Below are 12947 nucleotides of genomic sequence, written 5' to 3'. Positions count from 1 at the left end.
GCTGGTTCTTTTATTCTGTACAGGGCAAACATTGTTTGATAGGAAAGCTACTCTACAAGTCATTTTGCTCATCGAAATGAATCTGCCTGAACTACTGAAATAGTCACACAGTGCACACTTCTGGTCCTTGATAACTTGCACATAATCACGTCCTCAGGGTGGACTATGACCTCTGCAGTCAGCATGCTTTGCCAAAATTCAAAGCAAACGGGTAGAAAAACAATTTGCTTCAATATCTGTAGAAGCAGCCGGTTTGAGTGGCAACTTGGTCTTTCAGTGAGTTTTTGTGACCCCTGGATGAGTGGAAAGTTGTGCATGAATAAGCAGGCAAGTCCCAGCAAGGCAGATGTTGCACTCAGTGACCTTCACTTGCTGGAGCTGATAATAAGTTTGGCTGTCATTCACTGCCCTTTTGAGGGTTTCACACAGAGGATCAATGCCAAGGAGGCACATTTGATCCTATAGGCCCTGCCAGAAATTAGGTTTGGATTTAGATTTTCTGGCACTAATCCGACCCTAGTTTGACAACAAAGGATCTGTTGTAATAACATGTGCAGAAGGCATGTCTCTCATATGCTTGTTTCCTCAAAGGGACAAGATGGTCTTGTCCTTGACTACCTTTCATTCACTACATAAATGTGAAGGTAAACAGGTATATTATATGTTATATAATACATAAAATGATTAATGTTTGTGACCTTTTTTATTAAAAAAAGTCAGTAAATACACAGAGATGTCACTAAAATCCTGTTTTTCATTGGCTACTCTTAGCTTCCCAGCTCATTGTCAGCAATGCTCCTGGGGTAGTGATAACTCTGCCACACAACCTAAGTATGTCAGTTATCCTTATATGCAGTTCATAGTCTTTGAGAGAGAATGACATCCTAGCCAACTGTTTCTGTATGTTTTTCTAAAGCTTCATCCCTTCATTAATGTTTTAAAATCAGGGGCAGTCAACAATTCCCATTATTCCTAACCCTTGGCCATGTTAGCCAAGGATGATGGGACTTATAGTCCAAAACATCTGGAGGGCATTATATTGTCTACTCATGTTTTGAACTCTGCATAGTCCTTTTTCTCAAGAATACACTATAAAGCAGCCTTTGCTTCTGACATCTTTAATCACTCACACCTACCTGGCTGGAACCACTTAGCCTCTTGTCCTTTCTCCCTACTGCATTCACATAGCCTGGTAAATAATAATATTCCATCAGCTAAGCAGTTTTATCCGCCTTATTTACATAAAATTTAGCATTAACTTAAGAATGCACCCACTACCCGTCATATTCCTGGAGGAATTTCGAAAGTCTTGAAATTCCACAGAAGTTTTGGCCAACAAAAATCCCCTAGATTTGCCTTTGAATATCACTTTGGGTGAAATTCAGTGAAAAATCTCATTGTTTTTGGAAAAGTCTTCTTTACCATCCCTAGTCATAAGTAATGCACATAGGTATGTGTCTCTGTATGCCGAAGTCTGTTGAGAAGGTGTTTGAATTCAGCTACAGCTGAGAGCTACCTCTAGTTTTTAAAGGAAAAGCAATAAACTGGCAGCCAGACAATAAACAGATCTTTTGTGAGTTCAAAAAGGAGTGAATAGTATCTGGAGGCTGATGCAAGCAAGGTCTGCATTCCGGCACTGTTCATTGATTGAGCTCTCAGATGTCTGCTCTGAAGTTCACTAGGGCTTGCATAAGACATGGATCTGCCTTGCAGCCATTTCAAAGTTCAGTTAAAGGAGGGGAAAAAAACTATGTTGTGGCTTTAAGTCAGCAGGGGAAAACCGATACATGGAAGGCAAAGAATGAAAAACTAGTGGTGGATGATAACAAAAGAAAAGCCTCCATTACTTACATGCATCCTACAACAACTGCAGGACAAGTGGTTCATGTGGTATGGAGAAAGTAGTGCTTTGTGGGGCTTCATTGAGAAATGTAGGGACAGGGAAGGCCAGGGCTTTATATCTCAAAAACAAAACAAAAAACAAAAAAACCCTCCTTACCCCTTCTCCTCCCACGTGGCCAGCATCATAACTATAGTGGCCTTCCTCACCACTCTAGATGCCCATTTATCACAACACACAGGCTATAGACAAGATATTTGGTTCAGGGATCTACAACCACCAAGTCCTAGCAGAATGAAGTAATTTCAGTTGCCATGCATTCTAATTCCATTTGTGATAGGGAGAGGCTGTCAACAGCTAGTCACTGTGAGCAGTAATCCTTGATAGCTAGACTAGTGCTTCTGTGTAGCCTGATGTAGTCACTCTGGGATGATTCAGGCATTGAGTAGGCACAGCAGTACAAGCCTCTGGGGACTCTACTATTTCAGGCATGTACTAGGGAGAATCATCTGTTCGAAAGTGTCTTTGCATTAACAATTCCTTCTGCATACAAAAGTGACCAGTCACGTGAAAGGCATGCCAAATAAGCTTTCTTCCTGACATGCCAGCTTTGTAAGTGCAAAGAGAGATTTTGACAGAGAAGTACTTCCCAACATCTAAGCCCCAACTTTTATGAATTTCTTTTATGAATTTCTTGAACATTTGAATTACCTTGAATTATAGCCACTTCTCATAGTAATTTTGTCCTTAGGTGCATGAGTATAAACTGACATACACTGCATCAAAAGTTAAGTACTGTATGTACGTATGTGTTTACATACATACTGTAAACTGGAATTGTAAATAGGAATGCTGTATTCACTGCTATTTTTCTAGAAAAAAGGTGCCAGAACTCACCACAAATGCCTCCATTCTCCTATAATGGCAATGGCACCCACCTGAGAAGTTCCCAAATTGAGTTCCTGTGAGTTCTGGCTGGAAAGAAGCCCTGGCTATAATGAAATGGTTTTTAACATGTTTTAAAGATCTTTTTATTGTTTCATTGCTTGTTGCTGCCCTGGGCTCCTTTGGGAGGAAGAGATAGATATAAATGTAATAGATAAATGAACAATAAAATACATAGGGGCAGACTTTTTCTTCCTGTGGAGAAAACCATCAAGTCCAGTAATTTCCTGGGGAATTTACTGTATGCATTCAAAGTACATGGCAGCAAAGGTTCTGGGCAGCTGGATTAACATTGTTCTAAAAGACCAAAACACAGCTTGCAGGAATAGAGAAGGCAACGATGCAGCTCTTAGATTTTGAAGTGTACTCAGGATTCAATCTAATAAGGTGATTGAGGATATGACTTGGTTAGAATGTTCCCCGTTCTTTCCTTTAATCAGATGCGTCCACTCCTGTGTGAAATACTATTGCTTGGATAGGGAAGCCCTCACCCAACATTCTTGAGGGAGCATGCATGGTGAGCCTGTCCCTAGAAGCCACTGGATGAAGAACCTTTTAAGAGGTAAATCGACTTATTCCTTTGGAGGATCCTGAGAGATGGGAACAGGCATCCAAGTTGAATCATTCATTGGAGGGGGAACATCTCCGCATACTTCCCTTCAGTAGTGTTTTGCTAATATATTTTGTATACCATAATTTTACAAGCACGGATGCAATGGTGATAGGTTGACCTTCCCTTCACCACTGAAAGAACTGGTTTTCTAGAGGGTATGCATCCTGAGGTCCCAATTCCTGCTTCCCAGCAAACATTTTGGCACCACAGAGCCTCCTTAAGTATTGTAAAAATTGTCAACCTCCCTGCATTTTTGTTTTTGTTTGCCAAAAATACAAATGTGAAAACATCAGTGAATAAGGAATAAAACTATTTGAAATAAGAGCTAGCACTAATGATGATGATGATTCAGCTGGAAATGTATTTTTCTTCACTGGTTTCCAAGCAAAATGTTCTTAAAAATGAGGAAATGAATGATATCCTTATTTTCTCTCTCCATCCCAGATGTTTTGAATAAAATGGGGATGAACAGTTCTGGCAAGTACAGAAAATGGTTGCATGGACTATTGTGTTATTAATTCCATATCCCACAAGAGACTATCAGACAGTGTTTAATTACTACTTTCCTGGACTCAGAAGGCATGAGATTAAGATAAAGCAAACAGATTACTTTTCAGAGCAAGGTCCTAAAGCAAACATTTTACATGGTAAACTACAGTGGGAAAAGGTTCGTGACTATGATATTTAATTTAGTTGAAAAGGAAACACTTTTTTTATACAGTGGATAAAAGTTTGTCAAACATTGTGAATAAATTGAATTGATGGTGCCTGCAGAATTTGGTAGCACCGATACTAAAATAAAATGAAGTTATAAAAATGCAAGCATGAGTAAAGACTGGAGTATATTAATACATGATAGTATTAAGTAATCAATCATTTATGGCAGAAATACATCTGACATGTTAAAAAACTTATGTCATTTCCCAACATTTCCTAACTTTGTAGGGCTGTGGGAAGGGCTATCTAGCTAGAATAAAAACAATGGGGTTGTGTGAACTGGTGGCATCTGCTCTCATATGGCAGGGCAGTCCATGTGCACACTACACCCCCCACCCCCAAAGGAAGCCTGAAAGCATCAGTTTGTTCATATATGAGGCATGAATACCCTCAAGCGTTTTGGCTAAGTAAGGTCATAACTTGAATAATCATTGTTAGGTATCTTGGGGTCATGAGCCTCTCCCCTCCCTCCACTTCAGTCATGTTAATCACGGTGAATATCTTAGGTGTAAAAGGAGTCCATGCAATAGCAACGTACCATATCCTGATATAACCAGCTGCAGTGTCCCTTCCTTTGTCACCGTGATAAAGGATGTGTCAAGCATCACAAGCATCTCCCCTTTCCTCACATACGATGCTGCAATTAGGATCCCACTGTATTATATTCAGAGTTCAGCAACTGTTAAATGTGCTATGCCAGCATCACACTAACTACTATATCAGTCATGTTAGATGACCCCCTTGAAAATTGCTGCCAAAAGTTTATGTGTCAGAAATCACTTTCCAAAATGCTTATGAAGTGAAGAATTTTTCACAGCCCTGTAGACATGGAGAACTGTCACTCAATGCAACCAAGCGGAGCAGTTTATATTCGAAGACATGCAATTCAAAAGCCTTGCTTGGACAATTGCTACCTGTCATCTGTCAGCCATTGCGTACCATGTTTAGGCAGATGTTAACCCTAATACAGTCAAATAACCCCTGGAAATCACTACAAGAGATCCAATGAGTGCCTCTGCTTTATTTTCAATATGGATGATCCATAAAGGTTGTAGTCCAACGTAATTGCTCTCAAATGCCATCTATTGTGAAATTAAAACTTCCTATAAAATCTAGACCTCCATTTGTTCTGTATTTTATATGGGATTCATTTTTACTTGAACATTTATCCTGTTCCCAGAACACATCATTAAGTGAGATGGCTGTATGAATCCCACCCCGTGCCTCTAAATATCCTGGTAGGTGCATGTATACTGGAAAACGTGTGTGTGTGTGATGTATAATGAAATTCCACACAGTAATTCATAAATGGAATAGGTTTTTTCAGACAGAATTTTGTAGCACATTAAGGAACCTTGTGTGTTAGAATACAGATAATGTGCACGTTCCCATATTAAATCAGGTCCCATGCAATGCACCCTGATGTTCTTGAAGCTACATATTTTTAGAATACTATATCTATTCCAGATATAGCTGTAGATCCTTATTACCATTTATGTGGATGCGGTGGCTGAAAACTATGTCACTCAAATTGTTCACTAATCATCCAAACAACACAGACTTATGAATCTTGAAAGCTGATTGGTCTTATTCACTGACTTGTGAGTTCAGTCAATTATGAGATGAATTACTTCACATGAGTAAAGTAAAACATGTAGGGATTTTATATCATTAAATCCAGCAGAGTAAGTTAGAGATAAATTAGGTAAATCAGCTGGTTAGTTCACATTCACAATACGCTTTTGAAGAACAATTTTTCCTTTGAGTGAAGAAGATTACAGGACAAGCTACCAGCAGGACTTTCACTTCGAATGGGATTGCTCTTCAAGCATACAAGCTACTTAACTCCTGAAAATGCAGGTTCAGCTTCATGCAAAATTAAATATCAATAGGGCAATAGCACCAAAGAAGTTGGCTTTGTGGGCAGGTAAGCAAATGGAAAAAGGTTCAGGTCAGGTAAACTTTCTAAAATGGTTATTTATATAGCACGGTAAAAGTATCTGACATTTCAGGAAACCTCTGTTCAAGGAAGATCGCTTCCCTAAACAGTTGGAAAACAAATACAGATGTCATGAATTGGCTGTTATCTTGGATAACATTTTCTATGAGATAAGCAAACACCACTGTTTGAAAGCTTCACCATTATGTTAAGGAAGCAATAACATCAGCACAGCAACCCCAAACTCAATGGCATAGAGCTTATTAATGCAGCCAGTATAACTTACTTATTTAGGTTTATTTTTATTGAAAACATTTATTTAAAACTTTTGAAGACAGGGGGCGATTATTTGATTTCCATGATCTCCTTGAAAATGCTTGACAGCGCCACCAGCAACCATAGCACAGCATGTGAATTTATTCCCTAGCCAATGCCTACTAAGATTTACAAGACTTAAGTTTAATCATGAAACCATCAAGACAATCCTACAAATTAAAGGATTATCTGAGCTACTGCTGTAACTATGACTCTGGGTACTTGTTATGTTGTCCCCATATTTTTAAAACCAAGTTTTAGTAAACTGTGACTATGATGTTCCTAGTATTTTACAATATTCTTAGCTGTGGGGGAAGGTGCACTTTTTATTCATAATGTTAGAATCCTTTTGTGTCATTTAAAATGATGCAGCTGTTATTATAGGAAATATTATAATATAGGATATACTGCAATGAAGCTTTTTGGTATATAAAAAGTACAGTATTATACTAAGGTTCTTGGTAGTACTAGGGTTCTCAAATGTTCAGACTCTTGTAGAAACCAACAAGATTCTAATAGGAATTCTAATAGTGAAATTATATATTGATGCTACAAAGGATAGTGGAGAATGTTGAGATTTTCCCCTCCTGTTTAAAACTTAAAAATTGAAATCTGACTTAAATGTATTTAAAGCTTTTTTTTAAATAGATTTTTCTTTTTCTTTTTTACTGCAGCAGCAGGTAATGAGTTTTATCCTACTCTGATTTTAAATATATTACCAAAATGTTTCTAAATGTAGTTTTCTGCCCTGTTAAATGCTGAGGATTCAGACTTGGGTGTTAGTGTTGTTCCGTATAAAAACACCTCCATGTCCTAAACATTCAGAGAGCATCAACTGGTCTCTTATCAAATAAATGTGTTATCAGTGTCCTCAGTGTGCAAAGGTATCTTTCACTCTGTATTTAAATTCACTCTGTATTTTTAATCTATAATGCAATTATGAAAGTGTTATGTACTGAAGTTCTCACCCTGGGCCAGCAGGGGGATACTGTAGATAGTTTTCACTCAGGTCCACATATGCAAATAAGGGATTTAAAGTGACGTTCAGTGATTGGATAGTTACAGAAAGTGGTTACTGTTGCGTTGTAGTGGAGCTCTATATAAGCAGGCTGGCTGAACCCTTCAGTTCAGTTCTGTTCTGGCCTGTGAATAACCAAGAGCTGTTTGAAGAATCACTGTGTTGTCTGATATGTTCACCCACAACTTAACAGAAAGTGTGCAAACAAGAAGAAATTTCTGCACTATAGACTGATCCTTTTTAAAAGTGAAAGTTAAATTTATTAAAACCATACATTAATGGCCTGAAGGCATTTAATTATTGGAGAAGCAATAAAACCTCTATAGAGACATTTCTTTACATTATTACTGCCACATCTCATTTTAGCAGATAAGCTATTTTGTGCAGTTTTTTTTGCCTCCCCCCCTTTTTTTTGAATGACAAGAACTTTTGCCTAAAAAAAAAGACAATGCAATTGGAGTAGCGGAGAGAGTGAGACAGACTGGGAAGTTATTTTCTTCATAAAAACCCATTGAATTGTTTATTCTGAAGGGTAGCATTTTTAGGGGAGGGGACTCAGCTCACTGCTAGTGCAGATTCTATGCATGCAGAAGGTTCCAGGTTCTGTCTCTGGGTTCTTCTAGTTAGGGCTGTAAAGGCCCTAGAGAGTTAGTGTGAACCATTACAAACAATACAGAACTAGTTAAGCTAGGGCTACCAGACGTCCCCGGTTCCTGGGGACAGTCCCAAGATTTGCAAATCTGTCCCCAGGAAACGTGGCAGCGGCAGCCTCAGCAGCCCGGAGCGCAATTGGCTCTGGCTGGCTTCAGGAGCTGCTCGCTGCTTGCTGCCACCGCCACTGCCAAAGGGGAACTGAGGACGTCCGGTGTTACAGATCTTCTGCCCCCTTTGTTTTGACAGATTGGGGAGGCTCGGGAGGCTCAGGCGGGCGGCCGTTGCTCAGTTTTTTAGAAAACTCTACGCATTTATGTTTCACAGGGTGCGAAAGAAGGGCTTTGCACCTTGCCTGGCAGAGAAACCGCATTCCTTGTGTCCCTCCTGGGCAACAGCCACCCGCCCATGACTCTCGAGCCTCCCCCAATCTGTCAAAACAAAGGGGGCAGGAGATTGGGGAAGGCTCAGGAGTCATGGGCGGGCGGCACGCTGTTGCCCTGTTTTTTAAAAACTGTGTATTTATGTTTCACACAGTGCTAAAGAAGGGCTTTGCACCTTTAGACAATATGCATGTGTGCTTGGGCCCAGGGCCTTTTGCCTCACCATCTACACTACTGACTCCCTATTGCTATTCAGCTTCCAAAAAAAAAAAGTATCCCCGGATTCATTGAAAAAAATCTGGTAACCATAAGTTAAGCTAATTGTTTCAGTAACTGGTATAAGGTAGTTTGTTCTGTTGCTATATTTTAAAGGCAGCTTGGTACTTGAAATAGCATATTTGGAACATTCAGTATGTAATTAAGGCAATGAAGGAAAAAAGAAAGAAGAAATCCTCCATAGTGCTGAGGGAGCAGGAATTTTATAAACTGCCCTGCTAGCTGAACTGTTGCTTGTGACGTTTCTTAATGCTATATTTCAAATGCTATTAGAAGCTTCTCTTCCTTCGACTGAATGATCCCTGAGCCCCCTGAAAATGGAAACTAAGCATGCTTGAATTGTTTTTGGTCTATTACAGCAGACATGGCACAAATGAAACTGACTTCCAAAGTATGATTTGTGCAGCGCTATATAACATGCACGCATAGGAAATTTATAGCATGCCACAAACTGCTTAACACTCAGCACTCAAACGACTCTCTTTCCACCGCATGCTCTAATAACTGGAGATTTAATACAGAACCTAATATTTGGACAGTTATTAACATTGTTTTCCTTCTGTTTTACTGCCTTCTTGTAAACAGCAGCTTATTTAAATATAGTAGTAGATCCACGGGTATACAATATTCGATTGCTGTCCTCAAGACAGGCGCTGGAGATCAAAAAGAAAATATATCTGAACTACAACAATGAAGCACTCACTTTTTATATAAAATAAAAAGGAGTGGAAGGGAGAGATCTAAACAGGCTATTGATCTTATATATTTTTTCTATGTCATTTGGAAAAGCATTCTTATATTAATAAATAAAAGACAGAAATGCATGGAAGATATGAGATCTTTTTCACAGTGACACCTTAAGGCATTGAGTGACTGAATCTGCCGAACAAGCTGGTGAACTGTCACAGTTTGGTGGAGCTGAGGCAGCAGTTAGAGCATCCCATTCTAAGCACTTGTTTTATGACTGTATTCAGGTAGTCAGTTTCTTTTATGTGGTTTTTGTATAGCACCACATTTTCGAGGAAAAATTGCTTCTCTCTTGCCTTTATGAAGGATTATTTTATCTTAGGGCTCAGCAAGATGGCACCCACAGATACCAGTATGCCCATCACTACCTCCTATGCAAATATTCCTGCTTTTACTGGCTCTCTAGTTTGGACCCCCACCCCATTAAACATGCCCACATTTCATGAGTTGCTAGGATTCTGAAGAGAGGAGCTTTTCTCTGTGAGTGAGTGCAGTTGTGGCCAATTTAGCTGTCACATTCACACCGTTGTTGTGGCTCTCTTTCTTTTTCTGCTCTTTCAGGTATAGCATCCATTTTATGTTATGCCATATGGGTATGGCAGCCATTTTGTGACTGGCATCCACACAACTTCCTAAAAATCCAAATGTGACCAGTCGTCCAAAAATGTTGAGAAATAATCCTTGCTTTGTTGTAGGGGAAACACCTTAAGACTTCATATTCAAGGAAACATTGAATGGGTCATTGTGTCTGTTTGTTAACCAGAAGGTTGGTAGTTTGAGCCCATTCAGGGATGGCTGTGGGCAGGATTAGATGTGGACTAGATGACTCTTGAGGTACCTTACAACTCTTCAATACTATGATTCCATGAATCTCAGATCTACACCAATGAGTTTGATAAGAGCAGGCAGAAGGGGATGACAGACATGAACCTGATGATTCCAAAACTTGAGGGAAAGGATAAACTGAGCTATGCCATTATCCCCCCTCCCCGAGAGTTTGACTACTTCTATCTTACTTCCATCAGAGGGCAGAACTGCCTCAGACGGTCTCCTGAAGAGTCAGGCGCGATTGATTATTAGGACCCCTGCAGCTGAGACAGTGATGTCCTTATGAGCTTTGGCTTTCTATCACTTGTTCTGTTGAATGGACAGTTGATTATGTAGGAGGCAAGTGCGCAGTACATCTCAATATAATTTGTGTGCAATGATTTCTTGGGCAGAAAAGAGAGGACAACAACAAGGGAACAGATATGCTTAAATCGCACTCAGTCTCCCTTTCAGCTATGCTGACAGGATATTTTGTTCCTTTCAGTCTCTGAATCCCTACTGTTGTATGTGACCAACAACCATATTATTTTTCATGAAGTTTTTCTCTGCTCCAGTGACACCGAGTCTGGCTGCAACAGCTGTAGCATAGGGAATGATTGTCACAGCATAGCCTGTTAACGATGAGTGTTTGTTCCAGGTCATGTGAAGCAGAGATTTGGATTCTTGCCAGTGGCTGTGGAAAGGCAGCATTTATTGGTTGGATAAATGTTTGGGACATAGGGGTGTCACAGGGTGTGTCACAGCAGGCTGCCCTATGCAAGGAACAAATTGTACTTGCCTCCCCAAGGTAGCTGGAAGAAACCAAAGACAGCTCAGCTACTGGGCTTACTCTTATTCTTTGTCTGTGAGCAGGCATCTTTTAATGGCTCAGAGACAGTAAACAACAGGGAAATTAAAAATCACAGGGTGGGGGGCATAGGTGGCTTCCCTCTGGTGCTAGAAATATAAATTAGGATAACATAAATGGTATGCTTTATCTGTGTGCACAGAACAGGTATCTTTAAGGGGGAAATCCAGTTAGGAATATTCCATTAGCCTATATTTTTAATTGAACCAACCTAATTTGTACTTCCAGAACTGTTATGCAGATTAGAAAGAGTCATCATTTGCTTTTTGCACTTTTCTGAATGTTGTCATGCATTTCTTGGTTTAAAAATGTAAAAAAAAAGAGAGAGTTTAAAGCACATAGAAAGCACATTAAAGTACAAATAAAATATTTATTTTATTTATTTTATGAATATTGTGAGTAAAAACACACAAATGTGTATTTATCTCATTTAAGAGAAATATTCTCTTTCTCTAAGTAATCCAACAGAACTACAAATGGGTTCAAGGGGATTATATACTGTGTGCCACAGATAATCCTGGGGACCCAGATTCCTCAGAGTTTAGGGCTGCTGCTACTCCTTGCTTTCTTTTCTGTTTTCCTGTCAGATTAGAGAAGCCCTGCTCATCATAGGAAGTAGTGTAGCAGTGAGAGGATAAGTAACCCAGCCAACCACTCCCTGCCAGTTTCTTTATCCTATGGCAAGAGGCAGCCCCTCTTTTCTTCAAATCTCTTATTTCCATGAAGAGAAGAGCGTTTGCAACACCTTACCAGTCCCACCATTACCCACTTGCTGTCCATTCAGGCTGATTACTGATCAGCCTACTCATGATTAAGCAGTTTGTTCCCCACATGTTATAATGGACTTTATGTGGCCAAGCAACCCTGCCCTGAATCAGATGATCTTAGGGCAGTCATCCCCAGCTTTCTACCTTCCAGATGTTTTGACTACAACTTCAAAAATTCCAAGCCAGCATGGCCAATGGGAGAGAAGGTCCAAAATATCTGGAGGGCACCATGTTAGATAATACAGCCTTTGGGCAATACCACTAAGTAGGTAGATATGTTCCCTTGTTGCCACATCTCTTCCGACATTTATGAGGACATTTTTGGTCAATATAATGCATATTTACCTCAGTTTGATAGGCATCTTGTCCCCTGATGGAAAAAAGAGAGGGTTTAATAACCTCATTATCTTCTGATTCTCTGCTTCCTCCATTTCTTTGTCCCGTTTCATTACAAATGAAGTTTTCTTCTTCCATGAACATGAATTGAGAGGTTTGTGCAGAAATGAGACAGCACCTTTGGAGTTTGCTTCACTGAACAGGCAAAAGCTAGGAACAGAAACTTTATTATCTGTAGGAATTGTATTTATCCATTAAGGTGTTTTTATGTGTTGAAAGGAGTGTCTATGATGAGTCAGTGGCTACTCATCATGATGCACATATATTACTTGAGGTATCAAGGCAGCATGACTCTGAGTACAAGTCACTGGGGAACCACAGCAGGAGAGGGACATTGTGCCCAACCCTGCTTGCAAGTTTCCCACTTCCATCTGATTGGTCACTCTGAGAAACAAGATGCTGAACTAGATAGGCTTTTTGTCAGATTCAGCAGGGCTCCTTTTATAGGAGATTCTGGAACAGGCTTATCTAGAGAATTTCTTTATGTAAAATGGGCATGCAAAAGCTGAAAAGCCTGGAAAGTTCAGGAATTAATGCACGTATGATAACAATGTCTTAATAATTCATCTGGAAGCCCAAAGGCTGCTGCTAAAACTTCTGAAGAGGTTCCTGGCTAACAATCTTTTCCTTTAGGAAGTCAGAAACAAGACAAACAATTATAAATC

General features: G+C 39.7%; 1 protein-coding gene and 2 long non-coding RNA genes across 3 annotated transcripts in view; 2 read left to right on the top strand and 1 right to left on the bottom strand.

Moving 5' to 3' along the window:
- The window catches only part of LOC308476414 (uncharacterized protein), a 145711-nt gene that overhangs the window by 40511 nt on the left and 92253 nt on the right, over positions 1 to 12947 (bottom strand). The gene's annotated exons all lie outside the window — the stretch shown is intronic.
- Positions 1 to 12947, top strand: part of LOC308476421 — a 133168-nt gene that overhangs the window by 38155 nt on the left and 82066 nt on the right. The window lies entirely within an intron of this gene.
- The window catches only part of LOC308476434, a 34355-nt gene continuing 26651 nt past the window's right edge, over positions 5244 to 12947 (top strand). The window contains exon 1 of the long non-coding RNA XR_013985897.1: positions 5244 to 5353. This is a non-coding gene — a long non-coding RNA (uncharacterized lncRNA). The remainder of the gene's footprint in view (positions 5354 to 12947) is intronic.

This window comes from Podarcis pityusensis, assembly GCF_964106645.2.
Source record: "Podarcis pityusensis genome assembly, chromosome: 4".
In the NCBI taxonomy this organism is placed as follows: domain Eukaryota; kingdom Metazoa; phylum Chordata; class Lepidosauria; order Squamata; family Lacertidae; genus Podarcis; species Podarcis pityusensis.
The sequence above is the reverse complement of the archived record's forward strand: the minus strand, read 5'-3'. Positions and strand labels throughout refer to the sequence as shown.